The 15,836-nt window shown below is 34.2% G+C and overlaps 1 pseudogene; it reads right to left on the minus strand.

Annotated features, from left to right (window-relative positions):
* The window catches only part of LOC106460366, a 50,953-nt pseudogene extending 38,487 nt beyond the window's left edge, over nt 1–12,466 (minus strand).
* Between the last annotated feature and the right edge of the window lie 3,370 nt (nt 12,467–15,836).

A 15,836-nucleotide genomic window follows, 5' to 3' on the forward strand; every position in this document is an offset into this window, starting at 1 on the left:
AGGTTTTTTTCAAATCTTAAAAGAAATGAAATTTTGTAAAAATAGTTTTGTTTGAATTTCTATCTTTTTACGTTTTGGACTCTAGACACAAGTGCTTTCGCTCTGTTAAATAAGCTATTTACACTTTACGTGTACATGTATATATAATATATGTGTGTGTGTGTGCATTAGACAATATACTATTTGGCGCACAGAGCCCTTGAGTGGCTGTAAGTGAAATTCAAAACCAAACAACCAAATAAATTATTTGATATGTCCATCTTAGTCTTGAGTTATTATAACTGATATTCTTCTTTATGTATGCGTAATTATTTTTACCTTCGTCATACTTTTCCATATTTTGTAACCTTGAGTTAAATACACACCCTTGACAGTTCTATCACTTTATAATAGTCCATTTCAATCTGGGTTAATTAGCCTTCACTGACACTGCAATAAACACTTCTGCTCATGTGACATGTACTTATTTTTCATATTTATTCCACTACTACCTTTAATCTTTAGTTTTTGTGGATCGGAAGAAGAATAGTCAAATATTCGAAAGCATACAAAAATTATGGATCTTTTTAAACCTGCTTTTTGGTTATTCATTGTGCTAACTCTTTCCTGTTGACAGACAGTTCGTTAAACTGATTTTAACATGTATAATAAGTTATTGACTTACCACGCATGCATCCTTTAAACCTTGTTCATATCCTGCACACATCATTTCTGGGTATATCCGAATGTCAATTCCTCGACTACGGTGCCAAATTTCACAATCCCTATTTTTGATTACTGGAACATCAACTTTCTGAAGAACTCTGGTTCCGTATCGATTACCTACATTCGAAGTCAATGAAAAAAATCGTTTAAGTTTTTCAAGTGTATCGATAATTTCAAATAAATGTTTAAAATCATGCTTGATAATATAGATCATAGACCGTGATACACACCTTTCAAGAAGATAGATGTGATCCAATGTCATAATAAAACTGGTGATAATATAGATCATTGACCGAAGTTCGTGATACACATTTTTCAAGAAGATAGATGTGATCCAATGTCATAATAAAATTGGTGACAATATAGATCATAGACCGAAGTTTGTGAAACACATTTGATAATACAGATCATAGACCGAGGATATATGTGATCCAATGTCATAATAAAACTGGTGAGAATACAGATCATTGACCGAAGTTCGTGAAACACTTCTTTCAAGAGAATAGATATGATCCAATGTCATAATAAAACTGATAATATTTCTGATATTTGGGTCTTACTTGGCCTAGTTAAGAGAATGCTCATAAGAACTGTCCTACACCACTACCGCCGAGGCTATTTACTCAATTCTTAAACCAGTTACTGGTTTTCAGTATTTAAAATTAAAATTTAATCGTTGCTTTTAGCCGCTGTTTATTGGAAATCAAGATTTTGCATGTAAAACGCCGAGTAAACGAAGAGAGAGGTCTTTTAGGGAAAGAAGTGTGGTGAAAATTAAAATAGCTTTGATGATATTTAAATGCTACGATCTTAACCCTTGAATTACTGACTTGTATTTATACCATTAACATTAGCATGACCGGACTGTGAATTCAAAAATTCTAATTCGCGATCAGGGGGGTCTAGAACCAGCCCAGGCCCCTGGGTCAGTAATATCATTGCCCTCCCCCTTTCATTCTATTTATTAACTTTTGCTGATTTTTCATAAATTTAGGTGACAAATTTCTTCATGAATCCATTAAAAAGCAGTATCCATTTTAGCTCATTAAGTAGTATGCATTTCTAGTGAGCTTTGGTATATCTCACTGCCGGGCTCCTCAACAGACACCGCGCCCTGGAGCAGCTGCCCCCCCCCCCAAGATGATAGAATATGTGGACCCCACCAATCGTCTTTGTTTGTTTGTTGTTTTAGAATTTAGTCCAAAAGACTACCTGAGCATATCCGAACCTAATTTTGAAATGATTGACTACAGGGAAGGCAGCTAGTCAACAATGTCCCTGTGCTAACTCTTGTCTGATCGAATAGAGAAATTTGACCATCATTCTTATAACGCATCTACGTCTCCAAAGAGAAGGGCGCGTTTTTACAACAAGGGGTCGCGAACATTGGCTGACGAGAATGTTTTTGTTTCTTGCAAATATCGACGTGAAATAAGACAATTAGGTGAAATGACTCATTTTCTATCCAAAATACACATAAAACCCATAAGTTATTAATGGAGTTAGTTGTAATATTGAGGGCATTCTTATTTAAATGCTTTGTGTAACTTTCAAAATAATCAACCCATGAGCAGTTTAGTTCAACGCGAATGTGCATCAAATAGTATACGTTAAAACATCTCTACTACACTATATCTGCAGTAGGAGATTCATTGATCTACTGAGCTAATAAAGAGCGAAACATTTAAATATATTTCCAATGTTATTGTGATGTGGTTTCTCATTTTTTCGTAAAAAATCCAATTCGAAAATTAATTTTAAAGTAAAATATTACAGGAAAATGTTTAATTGATTTAGCAAAAGTCCCTTACAAACTTTTATTCCCTGTATCATTATGTTTCCAGCATTAATGTGAAATTTCGTAAAGATGTACGACTTACTAACAATGTGCCTAATAAAATATTTGTTAGATGTTTTAAAACAGATTTTTTTTTTTTTTGAAATTCCTCGCCATTTATCTGGATTAGTAAGTAACATTGGAAACATTAATTTTACGTTGTAGTTGTAGAACTGAGTAAGAAATATTTGCGGTCCTTAAAGTTCTAGCGCGTTTTTCTTTTGTCAATTTAGAGGAATGGGAGCTCTGGAAGGCTGCGTAGGGTGTTAAAAATTCGCTACCTGATTTTTTTAATGCGCTTGAAACACAATAGTTAAAGAAAAGTAAGAAAAAAAAAGACAACATATCAATTAATTCGCACAATGTATTATTCTATGTTGAAAGGTTGAAAATTGACGCTTTGTTTGTTTGTAATTAAGCACAAAGCTACACAATAGGCTATCTGTCCTCTGCCCACCGCGGGTATCGAAACCCGGATTCTGGCGTTGTAAGCTGTAGACATACCGCTGTGCTACTGGGGGGCTTTACGCTTTGATTTTATCCGCTAACAAAATTATTGTAGATTATTTAACACATCTTTTTCTATTTTTAGTTGTACAACTTTGAAGGGTTAAAAATTTACTCATTGATTTATCCGTTAACAAAATTATTGTAGATTATTTAACACATCTTTTTTCTATTTTTAGTGGTACAACTTTGAAGGGTTGAAAATTTACTCTTTGATTTATCCGTTAACAAAATGAGAGATTATTTAACACATCTCTTTCTATTTTTATTCGTACACCTTTGAAGGGTTGAAAATTTACTCTTTGATTTTATCCGTTAACAAAATAAGAGATTATTTAACACATCTCTTTCTATTTTTATTCGTACACCTTTGAAGGGTTGAAAATTTACTCTTTGATTTAATCCGTTAAAAAAATGAGGGATTATTTAACACATCTCTTTCTATTTTTAGTGGTACAGAAAAACTTAAAGAAGTAGTCAGTAAAAACGAATTTCACTAATAAGATCTATGGGGAATTTCTTCCTTACTTAGAGCAGCGTCGGTTTTCCCCCAACCAGTAACAATTCCTCTTAGTCCTTCAAAGCTTTTCCCATACTGTGGCAAACAGATGGGTAAAATATGTTCCTGAAAATAAACCGGTCGATCTAAACGTAATAATGCAACGTCATAGCGATCAGGGTTGGAAGCTGAGAAGCGGAATCGAGGATGAATCTTGACCTCACGCACACTGAAATATTGAGGAGGCAGGTCCTGGTAGCGTTGATCTTGGATGTCGTACACACCCAAAACTACGGTCATCTCATGTAGCCTCGCTCTGTAAGGTGAAGATTAAATGGTGCATCAAATTGTTTGTCTAACTATTTATCTACCTACCGTTTGTATTATCACAATTCTATCCTATTAACAGAAACAACATATCTGTAACGAACTTGCAGTAACTGTCGTAATTCTCTGTTACTTATGTATGTAGTTTATTATAAACATATCTGAATAATCACATTTGATTTTGTTACTATATTTCTGATTTGAAATCTTTCACAGAAAAAAAAAGAAATAAACGTTGTACAATCAATGTTTATTAATTTGAAACACTGTACGTCTCAAGCTTGAATTCAATTATTTATTTTTACGCTAAAATGATTTTACTACCGAATGCTTTGAACTTAGATATTAATAAAGTAATCTTTCTAGACTTTCTTTCTTAAAGATTGATAACTGCTGTTAAACTGTATTTAGTTGTTAGCATATTACCGTCCACAAGTAAACTTAAAACACAATTATTATCACTGAAATCTTTGAATCTTGAGAACATATTGTTTCGTTATAGAAGTAAGTTGTTTATAAAGCTAAAAGAAGTGCAATGAAATTGCCTTCTTTGCAGAACTATACACAGAATAGTATAACATAAACATAGATAGAGCCAAAGCATATCTAATGCACATGTGGCTTCATGTTTATATTTTGACAACATTTACCTAGTAAACTTTATCTGTATGCTATTTTATATTATTCCATGAAACACTCTTTTCTTGTTTTGCAGTTTAGTTTGAATGTAATTTATAAAAACGATTTTATAGGTAAATGCATTAACGTGTCGATGCTTTTCTGTGACTGCACAATTACAATACAAAATTATTTTAAACCAAATTATAATATATGGCTTTTGAAAAACGTACATATGACTCGCTCAAATTTAAAACTCTTAATTTTCACTCTCATTACCAGGAGTGAAACGAGTCTGCAAAACAATGTGGAGCTAAAAAGCCTCCATGTATAGCTGCTCATCAATTAAGCTTTTCATGTTTTAAACCAACAAGCACGGGCAGCTTACCTCTTTGATGGAACAGTGCCCTAAGGACAATAAATATACTGCTTGATGTCTTATAAATGATAGATATGGAAATGTGTGTCATCCAGACGGCCTAGTGAGTTCTAGTACCAAAAAAAAAGACATTTTTGTCTATTATTGACCACAAATTGTAGCTACAAGCTTATTTAGCAATAGACCGAATAGCTCGTGGATTGGTTTCTTTAAATAATACATTCGTTTTCTATTGGGGCAGATGCAGCATTATCATCCTCAAGTATCGTCTCCTTAACTTAATGTTAATGACTGATTCTATTTCTCTGACAGTCTCTTGAAGGAGTTTTTATTACCTATAGGCTATGTTTCTCTACAGTTCCTGGCAATAGGTCCCTTTCAGTTACAATTGAAACACCTTCTCTCTTGTGATTTATTTTTTTCCTTCTGACTTAACGTGTCAAATTAATTTTGTGAGATCTTCTAGACTTTCATCAGAGAGAATTGATCCCTCCACACTACTTGATCTGGTGACCCCTTAACCTCTGGATAGTGCCTTTAACTGTTTAGCTGCAACTTTAATTGAGCCATGTTCAATCGCAAACTGGGCAGCTTCATTTAATAACGTATCCTAATTTTGTTTTTCTTAATTCGAATGTCATCATCCATGAAGAAATCTATAAGTTTGTCTTTCACTTCTCGTTGAGTATCTGGATAAGATAATTGAACAAGCCTTTTCACATCTTCTGAAAATTCGGCTAACGTCTGTCCTTCATCTTTGCTTCGGGAGCTTTCTTTTGGTGTTCCACTCCAAACCTGTTTGATAAGTGAGCCACCAATACTTGATATATGTTATGGCTATCAGTTGGAAGAGCAAATGTTGTCACTATTTCACCCCTTCATTTGGGAAATTATTTCAAAATGAGCCTGATACACCTCCCATGTTACCTTTCTGTCATAGTCTGTTTGTTTCTTGATTGGACGATGTTGTTCAATCAGACTGATAAATTCTGGAACTTGATGAGGTAGTGATATAAATAAAGCAGTTCAGAAAGGTTCTGCAGACATAGATTGAACAGCAGTACTAGTAAAGAGTGTAGGCCAAATGGATTCTAGTTCCATATTTCATATTTAATGGTGTTTGGTATTGAAACTATCGGGAAGAGGCAGAGAGGGGTGTGGCTAGTTTTATCCTTACATTTACAAATTCATTTTCCAGGCGTTTTATTCTGTCACTTGATGTTCTTTTCTACTTAGGTGATTTTGCTGTTATAGTCTTTCTGGACTTTGTTGATGAATTTTTTTTACTTCTTACATTTTATTATTATAATCTCTCTGTTCATCATTAATAGTTCCTTCGATCTTGTCTTCAGCAACAAGCATGTAGGCTTATAACACTAACAATCGGGATTCGATACCCATGGAGGTCATAGCCTAGATAGCCAGTTGTATAGCTTCGTGCTTAACAACACATAAACCTCAGTAAAATATCTTTTTGTTTTCAATCCTTATTTAAATCTTACATTTCTTTCTTTTAACTTTTCTCTTAAATTTCTTTCTGCTACTTCTTGATGTTCTTTTCATTTTTGTCTCTTTATTCTTGGCCTTCTTATAATGTAGTCTGAATTTCTTCTTGTTGTTTTTTCAATGTTTCATCATCTCCAGCAACGTCTTGTTCTCGCATTGAACATGTTTCGTCATCTTAAAGTTTAATCAATATTTGTTTTATTTTAATCAAAATCAGCACACTCCTGACACCGGTACTTTAACGATTTCAATCTCTGAACGGGATATTTTTGTTCATTCGGTAAAAGTATTCAAAAGTGCAGTCCACTTATAAAAAGCTAAATCCTTATATTTCTTCAAGAAAAGGTTTACAAAATACACAGTTTCATGAACTAACGATAATCAAGTAAAACTAAATACTTATTCACTTGTTGAATTTCCTAACTCAAAACTGACTAACAAACTCCCAACTAATTAACTCCCTGTCTAACTAACTGCAAACTAACTAACTCACTCATTAGAGTGTTTTTATACATTTCCCAATATCTCATCAAAATTCGATACGTGACGTCAAATATGGACACTCAAGAAATTTCTAAGCATTCACGTCGTCACTACGTAATATCAAAACTCCCCCTAACGACCAATGCGAAGTTAAAATATTAAATATAATTCACACCAATTTGAAATTATTGGTTTTATTTTAGTGATGATAAATAACACTTGTTTCAGTGAAATGAATAAGTGCTTTTTTGTTGAAGATAGTTAAACATGTTGCTTAAGTAAAAAATGTCTGCAGAACCAATACTGTTGAATAGAGGAACACGAACAACGCTTTAAACCCTTAGAATAACACACATGACTGGATGAAGTTTTCGAATCACATTTTAAAAAGGCTAAAAAGTTTCATACAATGTAAAGTTCAGTTACACTGTCCGTAGGATGAATCTATATTCTCGAATCAAAGAAGTGCCCACTAAATTAACATATGTACAGAAAATTAGATTTTTTAATAACTATTTGTAGGCTAGGAAAATGGAACCTCAAAGTATTGCTAATCTCAACAATGAAATACTTTATAGTTATTTCAAACATCCTCTTATTTCCCTAGTTTTAGCAACTACAGAGAAAAACGTTCCAAACATAAACAGGAATATGTTTATATATAAATGGAATATGTAATGTTAAAGAGATTAAGTATGAAATACGTGCAAATATTGTTTACCTCTAACAAAACACAACTATAAAGCTACTTTTAAACATGTAATATAAGACCGACAGAGCTGATTTAAAAGTTAACATGCATAAACTCAAAGTTTTGAGTTATGCGGGAAATATTATGCTGTGTTTCTTATCCTATCTTTGTGTGATTTGTTTTGTTAACGTTAAGTTTCGTACACCAATGTTTAGAAAATCATTTATCAAATAACAGTTGTTAATTATGATTGTTTACGTCTGTAACATTACTTTAATATAAGATGAGCATTTTAAGTACTTCGTGTTCAAATTAACGGGTGCTTCAAACATCTAGTAACCAAAATCTGCTGTGTATTTTCATCCTAAAATACAACCTTCTTTACAACAACTTCTGACACGGCATGGCCAGGTGGTTAGGGCGCTCGACTCGCAAATTAACGAGTGCGTCAAACATCTAGTAACCAAAATCTGCTGTGTATTTTCATCCTAAAATACAACCTTCTTTACAACAACTTCTGACACGGCATGGCCAGATGGTTAGGGCGCTCGACTCGCAACCTGCAGGTCGCGGGTTCGAATCCCCGTCCCACCAAACATGCTCGCCCTTTCAGCTGTGGGGGCATTATAATGTGACGGTCAATCCCACTATTCGTTGGTAAAAGCGTAGCCTAAGAGTTGGCGGTAGGTGGTGATGACTAGCTGCCTTCCCTCTAGAGTTACACTGCTAAATTAGGGATGGCTAGCGCTGATACCCCTCGTCTAGATTTGCACGAAATGTATAACAACCAAACAAAGAACTTCTACTGGGGAGCATCAACAGGACAAAGTTCCGAACTTCGTCTTGGTAATCTTAAAATAGAAGATTTAGAAACACAACCAATTACATGTGCAAAAGTAATGAGTGTCATGATGTCTCAGAATGTCGTAATAATATTACGTAATAATTTAACATATTTTATGCATTACTAAAAAAACTTACTTGTGCACACAATGAGCCGCCGTCACAACAAAGTTCTCACTGACAAGTGCGCCCCCACACTGTTGACGGGAAATTTTTATATGGGCCTGATAATGAGAAAAAAATGTTCATTATTAAAACATCTTTACTCGATTAGGTTTCATTTTTATTGTTTTTATTATCAGAATATCAATGAAGTTCTAGTAAAATTAACAACAATAAATTCTTACCTGCCATGGAAATTCACCATACAAGGCATCTTGACCTCCGATGATACGGCTTTGGGGTTTTGCTATTGGACGCCCACACCCTGAGAAAGCATAAGATAATCTCAGATTGGCCATGTTTTAGAGGAAGGTGTTACGTTTTGTGTTAAGTATCAATCTTAGTTTTGATAGTATAAACAAGTAGTATTGATATATGCAATATCTATTGTACTATCGATGAAGTACAAAAACATCTATTTCAGCTATACAAAGGACCATGAAAAGTAAAAGACAAGTTTCATCTTAAAGATGAGAACAAGTCTTTATCTTAGTATTTCCGCTTTTTTTCTTCTCGAACGTGCTTAGAGGGAAAGCTAACCACTGGCTGTTTGTTTGTAATTAAGCACAAAGCTACAGAATGGGCTATCTGTGCTTTGCCCACCACGGGTATCGAAACCCGATTTTTAGCGTTGTAAGTCCGCAGATATACTGCTGTGCCACTAAGGGGCTTCTTGATTGAACAGAACAGAAATCATACCAGATAAACAGTTACGGTTTGTTACATATGGGAGGCTGATGTTTAAAGTTTTTCCCCAGTAGTTTAAATGGGGGGAATGTTAAGAGCATTGCCTCTGATACAAAGGTTACCAGATATGGCAACGTTGTGTGTCCTTACAGTCATCTCAATTGCAACGATTACTCCAGAGATGCTGGCAAGTACGTGGGTGGAGATTGATTATTGCCTGGACATCCTATTCCTTCAAGCCACGAACGGTGCTTTCGTCGAGAGATAAATGGTGCCACTGGCCATGGACAAACCTGAGGTGTGAGCCTTCATTACACTGCAAACCGCAGTCGTTGATTTGTTTAGTTCTAATCCTATTCAATTAATAAAGCGATTCAATAACCTGTGGACACCATATATTTTTATAACCGTTTACTGTAATCGTAAGAAGGCTAGGTAACGTAATGGCACTAGAGAGAGCTGATCACCACTTATTTGAAGAACACTTGTTGAAACTATTTGATAATTCATAAAATGTTAATTTGCTATGCGTGTGTGTGTGTGTGTGTTCTGTTATAAGAAAGCCACATTGGGGTATCTGCTGTGTCCACCGAAGGAAATCGAACCCCTGATTGTAGCGTTGCAAATCCGAAGACTTACCCTTGTCTCACTGGGGAACAATTGACTATGCAAACAGTTATATGGTACTAATATCTGCCATATAGCTAGTTATTGCTTATGAAATACCAAGTCAATGAAACGTATTCAATGTGTTTAGTGTTGTTTGTTTACATCTAAGATAATATATTTGATTCCATACGATGGTCATGTCTGTAAAACAGCCAGTTCATAGCTGTAGGAGTTGTAATTAGGCAGAGTGCCGATAGAGACTGTAAAACTATCAGCTGGAGAACAGTTTACTGTACATAGCAGAACGTTTTCTTTGTTTGTAATCATGGATTCTTGGAATAACTTTTATTCTGGGGATCACTCTCTTCATTTAAAACAACATTTCAAACATACACAGCTACAAATCTCCGTCACTTTGTAACAAGAGCTATATTAGCGATATGAACAAAATTAATGAGTTAAGTAACACACACACACATATATATAGTACGGACACAAAATATACTCAAATTAATGAACTATTAAAACAAAATGAGCTCAAGGTCATTTTTCTATAGTGACATCTTAACGGGAACACCGAAACATCGACTCACTAGTGACTCGGGTGTTTAGTGTCCTGTACTGAACTGGAGAAGAAGGGTAAGATACTTGTGGCGGAGCTAGCTTGTGTCTTCGTGTTGGCCTTCTCTTGTAATCACAGCAAGTATACAGCAGACTGTCTCCACAGGACGACACGGATGTGCCCCCAGAGAGAACACAGTATAATGAGAAGGAACATTGAAGTTGAAGCCCATTGTAGTAACAGGCACTTTGGGAGCCATTTCTTCTGCTAGTCGGCCGAGAATACCTCTCATCTGAAAACAGACAGATTGTGAGTAGTAGATCTATAACAAATCTGAGACAAAACACCGCCAGATTATGAGTAAAACCATAATAGACCTATAAGAAAGCTGAGACAAAACACCGCCAGATTATGAGTAAAACCATAATAGACCTATAAGAAAGCTGAGACAAAACACTGACAGATTGTGAGTAAAACCATAATAGACCTATAACAAATCTGAGACAAAACACCGCCAGATTATGAGTAAAACCATAATAGACCTATAAGAAAGCTGAGACAAAACACTGCAGGCAAGCAACGTTTTTTCCCCCTTTAATCTAAGGCAAAATGAAAAGTTAGGTTTCAGAAACTATACAAATATTGCAGAGTTTCCAGCATCATAGTGTTGGACTAGTTACACTTCATGAAGTAAAAATCATCATTTTACTTTTTTTAAACAATCGAAGAGTGCGCTACTACTTTAGCAATACAAAAATTATCTGGATTTTCTTCTATACAGGTCGTCATAAGCTAGATATGAAGAGATACCTATCATAGTCGCTCTATGCCCGTTGTTCATATGCCGCTTTTCAGCTATCCAGAGCGTCAAATGTCGAAAACGGGCGAATAGCCAAAACCGAGATTTTTTATTTTCGTTCATCATCAACTTTCTTCAACAGGCCTAGCGCTTACCTAGTTCTAGCAGTAACTATAATTTTATCATCATCTGATAGACCAAAACAGTCTTCATAATCTTTGACTATCTATTTTATTATTAATCCATGCAAAATTAATAAAGCTTTAGAATACACTCTGTAACCTAGTACCCACATACGTCATCTTATAAAAAAGTAAACAAACAAATATAAGGAAAAACATCTATCGCTATAATAAAATCCTTACATTACTGGCTTCCTCACTGGCAGAACAAATAGAACCATACTTTCCAATCATGAAATGTTACTCTATTGTAAAGTAGTCATAAAAGTTGTATTCTGAAGTTAACTAAAGGAAAGGTTTAATGATGAAAGCTGAGATTCTATTCAAACACCAAGCTTTCCATAGACAAAGTGGAGAAGCCAGTAATGTAGGGATTATATTCTCCATGTAAAGTCAAGATAGCTTAGTTTGCTAAATGATCATTAGCCGATCAAGTGATATGTTCAATTCCATCCCTATCTTCTTTGGTTTCTTTCTTTTTCAAGTTTAGTAGCAAGTCCTATATAGTTTTTTTATTTAGCGATAATTTTTTTACTTATATTTGTTTGACTTAAAATCCAGTCCCTTAGAAATGCACAAAAAGATTAATGAGAAAAACAGTTATATATGATAGCTATTATGTAATAGATAATGTCTGTTTCCGATTGACTTCACTCCTACGTTTCTTCTAGGCATCAAGTAATTAAAGAACATCTCTTCTAGGGGTCAAGTAGTTAAAGAACGTTTCTTCTACAGGTAATGTAATTAAACAACGTTTCTTCTAGGGGTCAAGTAGTTAAAGAACGTTTCTTCTAGGGGTCATGTAATTAAAGAACGTTTCTTCTAGGGGTCAAGTAGTTAAAGAACGTTTCATCTAGGGGTCATGTAATTAAAGAACGTTTCTTCTAGGGGTCAAGTAATTAAAGAATAACTACGAACAACAAGGTGAAAATTCCTTACAAGGAGGAGGATAGTAGCTTCTTTGACCATGAGAACTTGACAAGATCACAGAAGTCAGCAGTAAGATACCAACTTGGGATAAGTGATGACCACCATTCGACTTGAGACACATCGCCGATCACAGCATCTGGAAGGAACTCTGTCATAGAAGGAATATCCTGCAGGAAAAAGGAAGTCCAAGCTGTTGAGAAAATATTTTACATGAAAACAAAATAGAACTTGAGGTTTGAACCTGAAACTCACATCATGCAGTAAGTATGTTCTTCATACTAGTAAATATTTATAATTTTCAACTCAAGCAATAATTTTTGCGAAACAGGATAAGCCACCTAAACAGATGAAGGACAACCAGTCAACAGCCCCCACCACCTTTATGGCTACTGTTAACTGAATAGTAAAATTAAAATATGTTAGTAAATATCTAGCTTTTTATTTCAGCTAGAGTTAGTATTAGAATTTTACTTTCAACTAGAATAAAAGCTGTTATGTTATTAGAATTTTACTGATATGAACAAAAAATATACCAATTTTTACTTTTCACTTCATTATACAGGAAGATGGTTCTAAAACAATATATGCATAAATATATTCAGTTGTTACTCGTGTGGTCAAGCCAGGTCATTCCCTAACCCGGCATAAAATCACGTGATACTAATAAGTAAAACTGTTTTACTTGTATTAACATTTGAATCCTGCAGGTTGCTATAACTGGAATAAAATGTATGTCAGTAATTATTATCTCTTATTTTACCAACACAGTAATTAATCGACAACAGAAGTAGCACAGTTTCGAATATAAAGATAAGAAATCAGATAAAACTTTGTGATTTGACACTGTTTAATTTACTTACAAATTACTTATTAATATACATATTCCTTCGCCTATTATTACTGGAGTTGCGTGTAACTATTGTCCGACTGACGAAAAAATAAAAAAAATAATGGTATGACTTGATGATTCCTATAAACTATTGTATCTAAAAAGCCTTATATAATATTCTTGACTCTAGATTTGAACGTGTATTTAATATAATAATGTACATCAGACAGTTAGTGGCCCAGTAGTTTGCATGTCAGATTGGGAATCTGAGGGTCAATGTTTCGTAAATTCGCGTTCCACACTTGCGTTATAAGCGTGACTGTCGAATTCCAATATTCTATTACAGTAGCTCAAAGGTTGGCATGGCTAGCTTCATTTCTTTCTAGTTTGGGACAAATAAGGTGGGATAAAAAATCATTAATAAAATAGGCAGGCTACAGACTTACGAAACTTATGAATGCTGTTTGCAAAGTAGTTTGATATTCGCTAAGTCTATTGGGATGAAACCTCACGTAAAGTGGCGACAATGTTGTTTTGTAGCATTATAACTACTCACTTTACCTTTGCTGTTCACGTTTTTGTTTTGTTTGGCCTATTTTTCACTAACTTATCTACTTTACATGTTGAATTTCTTGAACAAAAACTAGAACGTGTTTATGTTTGAAAGATACATTTTACAAACTAAAATATAGTTTGGTTTAAAAAAAATGGTGTTAACCTACTTAGATGGAAAAAGAATATATTTCTCTTTGAGTATTTAACTCGTATTGTCACTGATAAGGTTGGTTGACTTATTGTGGTTTTTATCAAGGTGAAGCATGGTTTTTGATTGTTTCCATTAAATGTCCGTAAATAGTTGTTTGTATGAGTTGATTTTCTCAACGTATAGGTCATAGTTCTCTCACTCTACGTTAGAGTATCTGCTAATAAATATGTAAGCTGCATCTTTAAACAATAGGTGTCAGATGTACAAAAAAAGTTTTCGAGTCAAATTAATCGAAACACAATTTTCATTCCAAAACCTTATTTGCTTCGATTCAACTAATTTATGCTGTAATCTTAATGTATTTATCTATGCATCTGTACGTTAGCAGGAATGAATCAGCGGTAGTATTTTTTTTAATGAAAATTTGGAAGAGATTGTTAGTATTCCTTACCTTAGCAGGCATTCCCAGTTGATTGTCAAACAAAAAATATTTGTGTCAACCTTATTGAAGTCGTATCTATATCATTACAGATATTGATCACATTGTAACACTTACTAATCTAGCGGCAGTCAATAATCCGTACTTGAGAGTATTGTCCTCTCATCATACAACAATCACATGGTAATTTAGTGTCCAGACACTAAACTATCCGTCTTCTTCACAAGAGTATTCATACGTTAACACGTAGCTAGCTGTCAGTGATCGTCGTCCAAACACCAGAACACGTAGGATTTTACCGATAAAATATTTGAAAGGGCTCAATCACCGTAGGAAGAAAAGCCTTCGTGAAACAAGTTTGCAGGTCAGTAACATTGCGTTGCCCTAAATTTCATATCGCACAAACACTTTATAGATATGTGTTTGACATTTCTCGTAATCGAATGGGACAGAAAAATGATTATATCCAACATAAAAACAAACATTACACCATGGTCTTGAAGCTTCTGCTGTTGCTCGGCGATGAACTTATATAAAAAACTGTTAAGCAGAAGCCTCATTTACGGCCATACAATAAAGAGTGGATGAAAACTAGCACGTTCCTGGAGATGAAAAAAATAAGTTTTTTATTGATGGTTATGGGTTACATTTCCACTCTATAAATTTCAAACTGAATAAAAGTTGGAATATAGACAAGTCATCTGTGACTCGTCACTACCTTTGGATTTTGGCAACAAATGCACGTGTAAAACAATTAGGTTATTTTTCTGGAGTTATATTGGGAAACAAACTCAAAAACTAATAAAGGAATAATGAAAAAATTACGTTTTATTATCAATATCTATAATGATTTGAAAATAAGTTAGGCATTTCGGAAAACAAAGTGAATGAATACCCACAAGTTTGAAAATGGAAAATAATTAACTTATCAATAAACAAGACCAGTAACAGACTTAATATAAGTGAAACATATGTGAAAAGGCATGTTAATATTGTCATACATATTCATAGACAAATAATCATGTCCTATGGTTGGAAATGAACCAACTGTGGATTGGTTATATTAATGAGATTGATTACAGAGGATAATGTATTGAACCGTGAAACATCCAAATAAAAATAATTTTAACGTTAAAATAGGTAAAAATAAAATCAGTTTTTGGTTAATCGTCCTACTTTTTCGCTCGGAAGGAGCTAGCTATAGTGAGGACTAATTTCAAGGTCAGTGGCTCAGTTTAACAGCATCAAAGCCGAGAAATTTTTGTCATGCGATGATTCAATGCCAGCCACCTTTATATCCGTGTATATGTAAAGACACCGGTTTACAACGTGACCGCAAGTGACTCAATGTAGTTACAACGTTCTCCCATCTAGCTGTTACTGTGGGATTAAAAAAAAAGGCTTTTGGTATCTATATTTCCACACAAAACCATGCCATGTTAGGATATTAACACCATGCAGAACTCGAAATTTTATGTTTTATTAAGAAACATTAAAACAGTTAAATTCTACTGTTGATTCCATAGCTAAAGTATA

This window comes from Limulus polyphemus, unplaced genomic scaffold (genome assembly GCF_000517525.1).
Source record: "Limulus polyphemus unplaced genomic scaffold, Limulus_polyphemus-2.1.2 Scaffold760, whole genome shotgun sequence".
In the NCBI taxonomy this organism is placed as follows: domain Eukaryota; kingdom Metazoa; phylum Arthropoda; class Merostomata; order Xiphosura; family Limulidae; genus Limulus; species Limulus polyphemus.